We start from the raw sequence: 12837 nt of genomic DNA, 5'->3' as shown, positions 1-12837 counted from the left end.
TTTTTTTGCAAAACAGTCATAACTCAGACTGTCAGCTCCCTGAAGAAAGCATAAGCCCTCGAAGCCTGTTGGGGATGTTGAATCCCTGTCCCTGAGCTCCACATGTGGATCAGCTCTGAGTTCACAAAGCTGGCAGGCATAAAAGCTGCGGACAAGTAGGCTCTGTGTACACAAGGCTTGGAGGTCAGGGGGAGATGGCGGGACACCCCGTGTCCACCTTTGCGCACCCTGTCAACGCATTCCAAACATGTGTAAAGGGCTTTAGTTGGTGACTCATGTGCATTTTAATTGATTAGTCAACTAATCTGTCCAATTTGCATATGAACCACACAACCATTCTGAAGGAAATAAAGCAAATCTCTATAAACTGAAACGACAAGTAAGAGGAAATGCAGCATTTAGTTCTTATACTGCAGCCAGTATTTCGAACAAATTAACTGGTTCACATTTGCAGAGCTTTCGTTTTGAGCAGGAGATATTTTCCTTTTCCTTCCACTTCAAAGATTCCCCCTTTAAGACCCTGGAAGGTGAAGGTAAAGGTAAAGGTATCTGAAGAAGTGTGCATGCACACAAAAGCTCATACCAATAACAAACTTAGTTGGTCTCTAAGGCAACTATGGGGTGCGGTGCTCATCTTGCTTCAGGCTGAGGGAGACGACATTTGTCCACAGACAGCTTTCCGGGTCATATGGCCAGCATAACTAAACTGCTTCTGACACAACGGAACACCGTGATGGAAACCAGAGTGCACAGAAATGCTGTTTACCTTCCTGCCGCAGTGGTACCTATTTATCTACATGCACTGGCATGCTTTAAAACTGCTAGGTTGTCAGGAGCTGGGACAGAGTAACAGGAGCTCACCCCATTGCAGGGATTCAAACCACTGACCTTCCACCTTTCTTCCCCCACCACGGGAGGTCTGAATGGTGGCAACATGAGAACAGGTATTTCAATGGTGGCTCCTTACCTCCCTGGGGAGGCACACCAGGTGCCATATTTACAGATCTTTCGGTGCCAGGCAGAAATATTCATTTGGCTTTTAACTATATAGGGGCTTTTGGCGAGGGTGATTTTTTTACTGTAAATGCTGGGTTTAATGTATGTATGTATGTATGTATGTATGAATGTGTTTGTTTGTTTCCTTAAAATATTGTAAGTCACATTGTGTTGCCATGGCAAAAAGTGACTAGTAAATTTAGTTTAACAACAACAACAACAACAACAACAACAACAACAACAACAACAACAACAACAAATGTGTTCTTTCCTGACTAGCATCATTCATCGCACATATTTCTTTCTTGTGACAGAAGAATGCCAAGGTATGTATTTTTACTGTGTGTCCTTACTGGGGGAAATGCTCATGTTCTTTTACCCAGCGCTTAAACCTGTACCCATTGTAGTAATTGTCCTAATGATAATAATAATAATAATTTATTATTTATACCCCGCCCATCTGGCTAGGTTTCCCCAGCCACACTTTCTTGAGCACAAGTTGAATCATCTAAGTGCTTATCTTTCCATTTTCAACTTTAGAAACTTTCCTTCCTGCTTGGATCCTATACATAGCCAAGGAAGCACTTTTTATAAGCACTCCAAGTGCTTAGGTTACCCCAATAATCTTTGCCACAAGCCAGTAAAGTAGGCCAGAGTGCTTATCCTGCATATTACGGTTCTGGGAGGAGTTGAGGCCGAGAGGCAGTGGGTGATTTTCCTAAACAGCAAGTTTATAGCTAAGCGAGAACTGGTGATTTTTAGCATAGGCAAGTGGTGTTCCCCAAATGTTTCTGAACCATGGCTCACATCACTGGCCATGTTGGCTGGAGCTGATTGGAGATGGTCCACGTTTCACAAGCATACAGTAAGGTTGGTAGTACAATAGCTTTGTAAACAAGCATTTTGGTTTCCCTGCGAATGTCCTGCATTGCAGCCATGTCAAAGCTTTCTACATCACAACCACACCCCTCCCCATTCAAACTAGCAGAAGGCAGTGTTTCAGTTCAAGACACATTCTGGTTGGGAAAAAGAAGAAGCAAGGTTGGTGAGGGGCATGACCTGGAGAGAGGGTGTGATTTATGGAGAGTCTTAAAGGATAGATATAGAGGCATTGGGGGGGGCACATTTGGCCTGTAGCTCTGGGAGGGGAATGGGGATCTCCTAGCAACACTCAGCTCCCTTAACAAAGTAAACACCCCAGAATTCTTTGGGGAAAGCCATGAGTGTTTAAAGTGGTTTCATACTGCTTTAAATGGATGGTGCAAATGTGGCTACTCTGAATGGGATGCAAACCAAATCACACACACACACACCCCACCATCCCTAATCTCCACTTGTAGAAATAAGACCTGTTAGTGTCCTCAAGGAAGGACTCTCCATCACTCGGGAGCAGACTTGAAGAGTTGGGCTGCCGGAACATGGCACATGGCTACACAAATGAATCACAGCTCTATTAAGTCACCAAATGTAATCCTGACAGAGACGGCAAGGGCTTAGCGTACTCTCTCCCTGATCTCTTCTCCCTTCGTCTCCTCCCTCCATTTCCTCCCCACCTTTTTTTTTTTTTGCTTTGATTCTTTTGACAGCCAATTTCTTGGAGAGTTACTCTAGGTTACATTGTGCCACCCCTCTAATGGAATTCAAAGCTTTAATTCAGAAAGTGGCCACTCTTGACCTCCGACCCCATTGCCACCCACTCTGCCACCCCCTTCTTTCTCCGTCACCATGGCAATGAATAGCGAGAGGGGGGAAATGGGAGCAAGTGAAGTCTAAAGCTTTTCACACCAAAAAAAAAAAAAAAACAGAGAGAAAGATGAATGAAACTCATTCATCACTGAGTGAGAGACCCAGAGAGAAGTACGAGTGGAAAAGCAAAGCGTAAGAGAGGGGAAAGGGGGGAAAGAAAGGGGGGAAGAGAACACGGGAGAGAAAAAGATGACTTCATGCAGGAAGCTATGTGATCTGAGAAAGAAAATAAAAGGACATACTGGTAAGAATGCAGGCCTCTTTATAAATTAAGGGCTTCATTCAACAACAATTAAGAAGATGAGGCAACATCCCCCAGAAAAGAGGGGTTGTTTGCATGAGTATGTCATAAACCCAATTAAGCATTTGGGATGCTCAAATTCATGCCATGCCAAAAATCTCCAGTTTTTCAGACGTTTTCCACCCCTGCAAAACAGTTCGTTTTTCCCCATGGCGCTTTAGAATTTCCTCCAAATTTCTGTGGATGCAAGGCACATTTTTTTCTTCCTGATAAATACTTGCCCCGCACTTTGCAGCCTTGCCAGCTGCCCAGGCTTTCTGATCTGAAAAATCCCCACAAGACGCCATCCCCTGGGCTTTCATCGCAGCACAGGCACCCAGGATGGCTGCATTGCATGAACTGCTGATGAGGTGATTTGTAGAATGAAAGAAAGGACTCTCACAAACACCCTTTTGCCACCTTGGGTAAGTCAGGTAAGCATAGGGAAGGGGGAGGAAATAATTCCTCGTTCTGGTGGAGAGAAAATTCCAAGTGAAATTTTACTCCACCATTCCAATGAATAGGGAAGAATGTGGACACAGTATTCCCTACTATAACTCTTCCTGTCACTGGGATTGTGTGAATGCAAATTTGGCATTTTTATAGATAAATAAATAACTAGAAATCAATCTTTAAAAGTATAATAAATTGGACATTACTGGAAATAATTATTTCTCCAAACTTAAATTTGGATGTCTACTTTACTAGTGCTGCCATTCTTCTTTGACGATTACTTCTAGCCGAGTAAGATTGTTTTTCATGAACATGGTCTTAACTTTGAGTCTGTAAGTGACTGTGGAGGCCAATTCTGGATCCACACATCCTTCCACAGTGGGGACATTGATTTCCAGGTGGGAGTTGATCACGGTGAGGGTTTGCCAAATGTGCCTTCCTCTTAGCTCATTTCTCCCTTTCGCCCTGAGTTTGGCTTCTTCAAAGTCCATGACCCCTTTGTTAAAGGCTGTTCTCCAGCTGAACCACCCGTAGGCCAATGTCTCCCAGTTATCCGTGCTTATACTACATTTTTAAAGATTTGCCTTGAGAACGTCTTTAAGCCTCTTTTGTTGTCCACTGGTATTTCGCAGGTTGTGCTGTTAGAATTCTAGCCTGTAATAGTTACATGTAACTCAGAGTAGCTGTGTATACCCAAGGCAGGGCTGAAATCCCAACCCATCCTCTTTGTTGCCTCATTCATAAGGAATGAGGGGAAAACAACTATCTGACTTTTAGAAAACATCTGAAGGCAGCTCTGTTTAGGGAAGTTTTTAATGACTGATGTTTTAATGTGTATTTGATCTTTTGTTGGAAGCCGCCCAGAGAAACAAACAAACAAATAATAAATAAATAAATAAATAAATAATAGCATCATCATCATCACCATCATTATTAAGTGCTAGGGGAGTCTTTTTTTCAATTTGCATGAGCAAGGACTAGATTCCAGATAGTGGGTTCAACAGAGTTCTCCTGACATCTCCTGTTTGCCCACACAACCTCCATAAAACACCACTATGGGATGATGTGGCATTGCTGAAACAGGGGCTTCTGGGTTTTAAAAAAGGCACTTCTCAGTGCCAGCTATAGGGCTATCTCCCCTACTACCAAAGCACTCACCAGAGCAATATTGGTGCCATGATTCTATGGGGATTGTTGGTAAATTGGCCACTGCTATTTTAGAGGAGCAACTATATCTGGTGAGCTTCTGTGGTTTTTACAGGGCTTTGCACATCTGCACTTCATAATGTTTCCTAAAATACCATTGCATTCACTCTCAAGCGAGTGTTCCCTTTCGTTGTAAAAGCAGATATGTGCACTGGTGCAAGGGAGGCCCCTGTCCACCCCCTTTACACACATAAGCATGCTGATTAGCAGGACAAGGCGGGCAACAAAAATCTGACTCATAGCAGATCTAGATCTAGATCTCCCGAGAGTTGTTAAAATAGCAAATGGGGATGGATGAATCTGACCATTGCAGGTTCTCTCATTTTTCCAATCTTGAGTTCTGTTCCAATTTGTGATTATTATTTTTTTAAGATTTCCTGAATATTCATAATCATTTCATTGCAAATTTATCCTAACATACGCATTTTTTGTATGCAATTTTCCTTAATACAATGCATTTTTGTACATATTACTTGGCTGGGGAACTATTACAAAATTTAGAGAATTGCTCATTTCAAACGATGGCTGTGTTTTGTTTCCAATATTCAGTCACCCACGCGTCCAGCAACACTTAAGAAAGTGCAGGTACAAAGACAGGACTCAAAACTATTAAAGATCCAAGTGGAAATTTATCTCTTTGAAAATCTACAGTGGAAACAATTCACGGTCCAGTTTCTTCTGCACAAGTTCTTCCTTAAGTATTCCCTTTTTGTGTTCCTTTATAAGCAAGATAATTGGATTGGAATGGACTTAGCAGACAGATTTTTTTCCCCCTGTACTCAACAGACTAACTTAAGCAGCTTTTAGCTAGAATGCTGTGAATGGACACTGGATTAGTACTGTCTGTCACCATAGTCTGATTTTTAGTTTTACAAAAACATTTGAAGTTTTTCTTGTAACTGCCAAACCTCGATTAGGATAACCTAACATTGCAACTCCTAGACTGGAGGGATGGTTGGGGCTTGGAATCTCTATTGAGGGCCACATAGCATGAAGTTGAAAAATGCACTCAACACTCATAGAGCACAATTCATCAAGTAATGCAAACCTCCTTGAAATTAAGCTGGTAAGAGGGGACAATCCTTGATAAACACATAGGCCTGACATCCTTGCCCTTGGCCACACATTGCCAGAGGATTCATCAATTATGTAGGAGTAACACCTACATAATTGAGGGACACAGGTGGCGCTGTGGGTTAAACCACAGAGCCTAGGGCTTGCTGATCAGAAGGTCGGCGGTTCGAATCCCTGCGACGGGGTGAGCTCCCGTTGCTCAGTCCCAGCTCCTGCCAACCTAGCAGTTCGAAAGCACGTCAAAGTGCAGGTAGATAAATAGGGACCGCTCCGGCGGGAAGGTAAACGGTGTTTTCGCGTGCTGCTCTGGTTCGCCAGAAGCGGCTTTGTCATGCTGGCCACATGACCTGGAAGATGTACGCTGGCTCCCTCGGCCAATAACGCGAGATGAGCGCCGCAACCCCAGAGTCGGTCACGACTGGACCTAATGGTCATGGGTCCCTTTACCTTTTAACACCTGTCATGGCTTGTGATGTATTGGTAAAACAGAGGGATTGACCTGTTTAGAAAAAGTGCTTGCACAAGAGGTCTTAGACTGGGATGAAAGGCTACAAGAACTGCCTGAACCCTTATATTCCAGCTCCATCGCTGAAATCACCTGCTGGCGAAGCTCATTTGATAACAACAAGGAACTGAGACTCTCGTGTCATCAAACCATTCCTTTGAAGTATTCAGCAGGCATGTTCTGTTGCAACTGTTTAAACGGCTGCTGAAAACTTTTCTATTCCATCAGGCCTACACAAGCAAGTGAGAATACATCTCTACACAATAGTTATCTGTTTGTGGTCTTAACCAGGCACCCCCAAACTTCGGCCCTCCAGATGTTTTGGACTACAATTCCCATAATCCCTGACCACTGGTTCTCTTACCTAGGGAACATGGGAGTTGTAGGCCAAAACATCTGGAGGGTCACAGTTTGGGGATGCCTGGTCTTAACCTTTTATATATATGGTTTCTATTGTACCTGTTTTATGTGAAGTCGTCGTGAAATGCTTTGTGAATTTACGGTACATACATATTTTCAGAAATAAATATTAAATAAATGAGATACACTAGCTTGATTTAATTATAATATCACCTGAGCACTTGGTCCTCTCTCTCTCTCTCTCTCTCTCTGAAACACTTCACAAATTTGTGTGTCATCCTTGCGCAGGGGCCATGCTAATCATCTCTGTATTGTTCCAATTTTAGTATATGTGCTGCTGAAGCGAGCAAAACACTTAGCTCTCTTGAATGCTTCTTCAGTAACTGCCCATCTTAAAAAGCTAAATGTTTTCTCAGTTTTACCTTGTAAGGCTCTGCAGTGAAGGCCCACTTGTTTGAGAAATTAGCTTTTGTCATACTGCACTTGTGGGTCCTTTTATTATGAACTTCCCATCAGCCTCAGCCAATGTGGACAATAGTGAGGGATGAGGGGAGCTGTAGCCCAATAACATCTGGAGGACCAAAGATTCTCCACCACTTTTCTAGGTTCAGGGAGAAAGAGTCTTAAACATTAAGATAACTGGATATGATAGAAGATCAATAATGAAGTTAGGAAAGCAAAACTGCCTTTGCTTAGGGCAGTTTTCCCAATCTGGTGTAGAAAAGGACAAATCTGTCAATTTTGGTATCTCATTCTTCCATTCTTAATTTCATTTCCACATGTCCATATCAGGTAGTGGGTACACACACACACACACACACACACACACACACACACACAGTCCTCATGAAAATTCATCAGCATTCCAGGGTGAATTTCTCCTAATATACACAATTCTATATGCCCTCTCCACCAAGATATAGATTTTTATGCACATTTTACCCTGGTTAATGCATTTTTGCACACATTACTTCTCTGCAGAAATGCATTGCAAAATTCAGAGAAGTGTGAATTTTGAAAGAGCATATGCTTTTTTCAAGAAGTACCAGCTAAGTAAGTTCATCTTTAAATGATCTGAATTTCTTCCTCCATCCCTGGCTTGGTGCTTTCCAGATGCATTTGGACTCCAACTCGCAGCAACCCCAGTCAACAGGGCCAAATGCTGGAAATGCTGGGAATTGGTCCAGTATCATCTGGAATGCCACAGGTTCCTGTTCTAAGACTTCACAGTGCTGCATGTTGGGCTCCATGATTTTATAATAATTACTTAACACATTAGTGAACAATGGAGAGAGGAAAGATGATGCGATAAAAGGTTCAGGAATGTGTCATGAAGGGTATCCTAATTCAGCTATGAAACCAGCACTTGCCTCCTAGCAAGCAGAGATGGTATTGAAAATTAGACCTTATGCAGTCAAAGAAAGAAAGTAAAAAAGAAAAAAAGGTCCCCTTCTAAAAAGAAATTGGATATCCAGCCCAAGTGATGCTAATGGAAAGGAGCAACGTTGGCAGGCAAAATGTAAATTGGAGATTTAAGAGAAGCCTAGGAGCAAATTTGAAGAACGAGGAGGCAAATGCAGGCCGACAAGTCATAAGGATTTCTTTAAGTACACCAGAAATAAGACGCCTTGTGGGAGAGATGGTGGGCCGACAAGACTAGGAGGCTATGGAGGGGCAATCAAAGGGGATAAAGAGATTGTCCAGAAACTAAATCATTGCTTTGCTGCAGCTTTTTCTGCAGCGCACAAGGCAGAAATACAGAACCTTCAGGGTTAGGCAGGTATGCAAGCCATGAAGCAGCTGGTATAACATGCAGCAGCAGTCAAGATTTCATAGGATTTGACAAGATGACTTGCATTATTGCAAATTGGCTTTCTGGAATCACCCAGTCCAGTGATGGCCAAACTTGGCCCTCCAGCTGTTTTGGGACTACAATTCCTATCAACCCTGACTACTGGTCCTGTTAGCTAGGGATGATGGGAGTTCTAGTGCCAAAACAGTTGGAGGGCCAAGTTTGGCCATCACCGACCTAGTCAATCAAAATGGGCAAATTTCCCTTTTTCGCACCGCCATGAGAATCACTCCTTCATTTTTCAAGTGTGCTAACTTAGCAAACCTGGGTTTTGAACACAAGCCCTTTTCAGGGTGGTCAGGGGTCCCTTTCCCTTTCCCTTTCCCTTTCCCTTTCCCTTTCCCTTTCCCTTTCCCTTTCCCTTTCCCTCTTCAGGAATTCAGAACCCAGGGATATCAAAGGGGCTTCTGAGACACTGATGGTAGAGAGTTATAGATTTATTATCCCCAACCCACCAGCTGGACTTCAACACATTGAATGTTTGAAGGATAATGGCTGAGATTCCCTTGGAGGGAGTCCTGTCAGATTATTATTATTATTATTATTATTATTATTATTATTATTTATTGTTATTGTTGTGTTTCATTTATGAATCACCTTTCACGTACCAGTAAGTCTTGAGGCTCTTTACAGGCATGTAAGAAAAACCACGAAACTTAAGTTTAGAAACAATATAAAACACAACTAAAGATTGATAGTAGAAACTGCATTCCAAATGCCTTTCCCAACATATTTTGACTTTCAAGAGTCTTTGTCAGTGGAATATTTGGAGAGCTTCTCCTTCTGCACAAGGAGTGCTATAACACACTGCAAATGCATAGAAATGTAAAACCATACAAGATTATCCAGTTATTATTGCATATCCTATTGGCCATCAGCCAGATACTGTATTCTTGCATATATGTGTTAAATATTAAGTTTCTTTAGACCTAGTTGTTTATTTGTATTTAGTGTGTCAAGGATTGTGTTCTCCAGCACCAGCTTGATGTCTGGGTCCAGACACCAGCTGGTCTGGGTCTGGCCAGTGTGTGGATGGAAGAACACCTGAGATCCTTGATGGGGGAAAAGGTGGAATACAAATGTAATAAATAAATCAGAAGTACCGTAACCCATTCTTAGCACAGAAAGGTTGCTAAGAATGGGGGGAGAATGGTAGGTAAGAATAAACAATGCTGGCCATTCAGTAGCAGTCAATGCACATTACAACTGTTAAGAGCCGCTGCCTGGATTTGATGGTTTTCCTTTTTGCTCTGATTCTTTTTTTTCCCCCTAATACACGGTGTCTACTACATTTCAAGCCTGCAGCCGGAGCCAGTGTTATTTGCTGATTTTCGCACAGCACCTAGAGAATTTTCAAAGCTCTGTAAATAATGCATAACTACAACTTGCTGGACAGCCAAGTGATTTGTCTGTTGTTGGGCCAGCTTGTGTAGGGAAGAAAAAAATGATTAACTCCGCCACCGATCACAATAAGCTAATCTGGCCAGAGAAGGCAGTAATTGATCATTTGGCCAGACATACAGATGTACTTCATGTTGAACTTGTCGCATGGCCAGGGCCTAATTTCAACCACATGAACATCTCGCCGCAACAATGTGCAGGCAATGCAAAGCTATGCCGTTGATTGAAATGATTAAAGATCGTGCACATGGGGACCAACCACCTTCATGGGCTGGGGTCAAAGGTCAGCATGCACAGGCCCTTGCCTAGGATCGGTACCCCAACAAGGGGTCTACTGACAAGAGTCCCCTCAACCTTCTCTTGCTCTTCACCATTGCAACCTACATGTTCATAGGCACCTCCCTCTGGCCCAACGGGAATGAGCTCGCAAAAGATAGCAGTGGTGAGGAAGAGGAAGAGTAGCTGTCATTGTGTGCTTCCTCACTGGCTCTGCTGGGCAAGCAAGCATGTGGTAGGAATCAGGAAGCAGAGTTGTAGCAGCAGCTGGCAACAACAGCAAGATGCTGGTAGAGTTTTCCAGACCAAAGGCAGCATTCTCTCATGGGCAACATTCTGGAGGCCACATGGCCAGCCATGGTGAATATGGCCAAAGGCAAAAGTGGGTAGGCTTACATATGAATGTGGGTGGGGCAATGGATATGACTCTTATCTTTGTACACTAAGCAAATACCAGCCATGCAAAATCCAGAGGGTTTGGCTCACATGCCCACACACATCCAGGCAAGCAGGAGACAGGGTCATGACTCAAGGCCACATTCCTGCCAGAAAAAGGCAGTCAAGGAGGTTGCAGAGCAGGACTGGAGAGGGAGATGGCTGAGAGGCAGAAAGGGAAGCCTGCCTCTAGGCATGAGCTTACTTACCCCTGGGGTAGAACCTCTGGGGGGGGCAAATGCAGATGTCCTGTGGAAGCCCCTCCCCTTAAAAAAAGAAACTTGGTGCTTGCACTCACCCCCTGAAGTGACAGGCCAAATCAACCAAAGTCAACTGAAAGTCAACTGAAGTCAACCAAGTCAACTGAAATGGCCTATACAGAGCCACATATTTTGGGATCCTGAATTACCAATACTGCCCTTGAGGCTGACAAGTATTGCCTAATGCTGCCTGTAATGTTCATTCTGTAAATACCCACTGCAGGGTTATTTTCTGCTTCCATGAATGGAAAGAGCTACTCTGAGTTACAGTAATTAACCAACTTAATGGAAGCATCATGGGACCGGCCCAACTCTCAAAAGTCGGTGGAGTTTCCGGCAAACAGCAGCCTCAGACCTCTTCAGACGAATAACCACAAAAGTGCTCAGGAAATCCAAACTCTGGCAAAGAAACGTTGGCTTTCCTCAAAGCGATCCTCCAGTAAAATAGTTGCAGATCACGGCCAAGAGGATTTGGGAATAAATGGAGAAAGTCATCCCAATGAACTGGCAACTTTCTTTAAAATGCATCTCTGTTGCTCAATTGCAAGAGCTCTACAGTGACTTCTGGCTACCACCAAGACAACCATAATTCTAATATGCCACATATTGGAATATCTGGATCTCTTTGACATACACATTCCAGAGGCAAGGCAGAAAAGGGTGGAATGAGCTTTGAAATATGACTGAGCTATTATCTTAAATTGTCCTTTCTGCTAAGTGTGGTAGACAGTGTATCCCTGTAATTTAATTATAATGATAGGGCATGCTCCAGCCAAAGTTAAGCACTGTTAAGGCTCATCTATTTCAATGGGAGAATTAAGTATGTGCTTAAATCTCCTCCAGTAAAATTAATGGGATTTGGGCCATATCCCAGCATTACGTTTAGCTACAACAATATAGCTTGTTCCTGTGCAAAGTCATCTGGATGCTCACCTGGAACATCTATGCACATGCAGATCTGTGGTGCAGCTCTTTTTCATACCAGCTCTGCCTATCCTGAGAACGGGAGAGGGCTGGCGTAGGATGTAACTGCAGCTTGGGCTTCCTCTAGTCTGGTTCTAAGAGATCTCCATTGGCTCCCAGTATGTTTCTGAGTGCTAAAGTCCCAAATGGCTTTGGCCCTGTCTATCTGAAGGAGCACCTCTGCTCTTATAATTCAGCCCAGACACAAAGATCCAGCTCTGAGGACCCGACCTCCTGGTGGTTCCTTCACTGTGAGAAGTGAGGTTACAGGCAACCAGGCAGAGGCCCTTCTCAGCAGTCGCACCTGCCCTATGGAACGCCCTGCCATCAGATGTCAAGGAAATAAACATCTATCTGACTTTTAGAAGACATCTGAAGGCAGCCCTGTACAAGGAGGTTTTTTAATATTTGAGGTTTTTGTGTTTTAATATTTTGTTGGAAGCTACCCAGAGTGGCTGGGACAACCCAGTCAGATGGGTGGCATATAAAAAATAAAATTATTGTTATTAGTGAGACCTCAGATTCCCCACATTATTTATTTGGAATCATTTGTAAACCACAAGCAGCCCCCACCACACTCCCGGTACGCTGGACTGGGATATTTTTAAAGGGGGAAGGGAGGAAACTCACTACAAAGTAGCACACATACACATATAGTCTTACATATACATACCATGCCTGGGAGATGCTGGTTTGGATTAAGGATTTGTTTCCATAGAAGAGTAAGTATGCTTAGACCAGTGGAGGTCAATATGGTGCTCCCCGGGTCTCCCATTCCCATCAGCCCTAGCCAGCATGCCCAACAGTTAGTGTTGCTTGGGAACTGTAGTCCAACAACACCGCTGGCTTACATGTTGAACTCTGGTGAGGGAAATCCCCACCGCCACCTATTTTTCGTTTGTGTGGGTATGTGCCAACGCATGGGGTTAGAGTTGTTTTGGACCCACCCAATATCTTTTGGGTGGTTCCCCCACAAAGTTGAGGGGCTGGAGGAGGGCAAGTACGGAGATAACAACAACAACAAACAACA

General features: G+C 43.5%; 1 protein-coding gene and 1 non-coding gene across 2 annotated transcripts in view; both read right to left on the bottom strand.

The window, feature by feature from the left end:
• PTN (pleiotrophin) overlaps positions 1 to 12837 on the bottom strand; it is a 98888-nt gene that overhangs the window by 70775 nt on the left and 15276 nt on the right. The window lies entirely within an intron of this gene.
• LOC118091601 (U6 spliceosomal RNA) lies at positions 6864 to 6970 on the bottom strand. Its single transcript, XR_004693408.2, has one exon. It is a non-coding gene; the product is annotated as a U6 spliceosomal RNA (small nuclear RNA).

This window comes from Zootoca vivipara, chromosome 9, assembly GCF_965207765.1.
Source record: "Zootoca vivipara chromosome 9, rZooViv2.hap1.1, whole genome shotgun sequence".
Lineage (NCBI taxonomy): Eukaryota > Metazoa > Chordata > Lepidosauria > Squamata > Lacertidae > Zootoca > Zootoca vivipara.
This window is presented reverse-complemented; position numbering and strand designations above follow the sequence as displayed.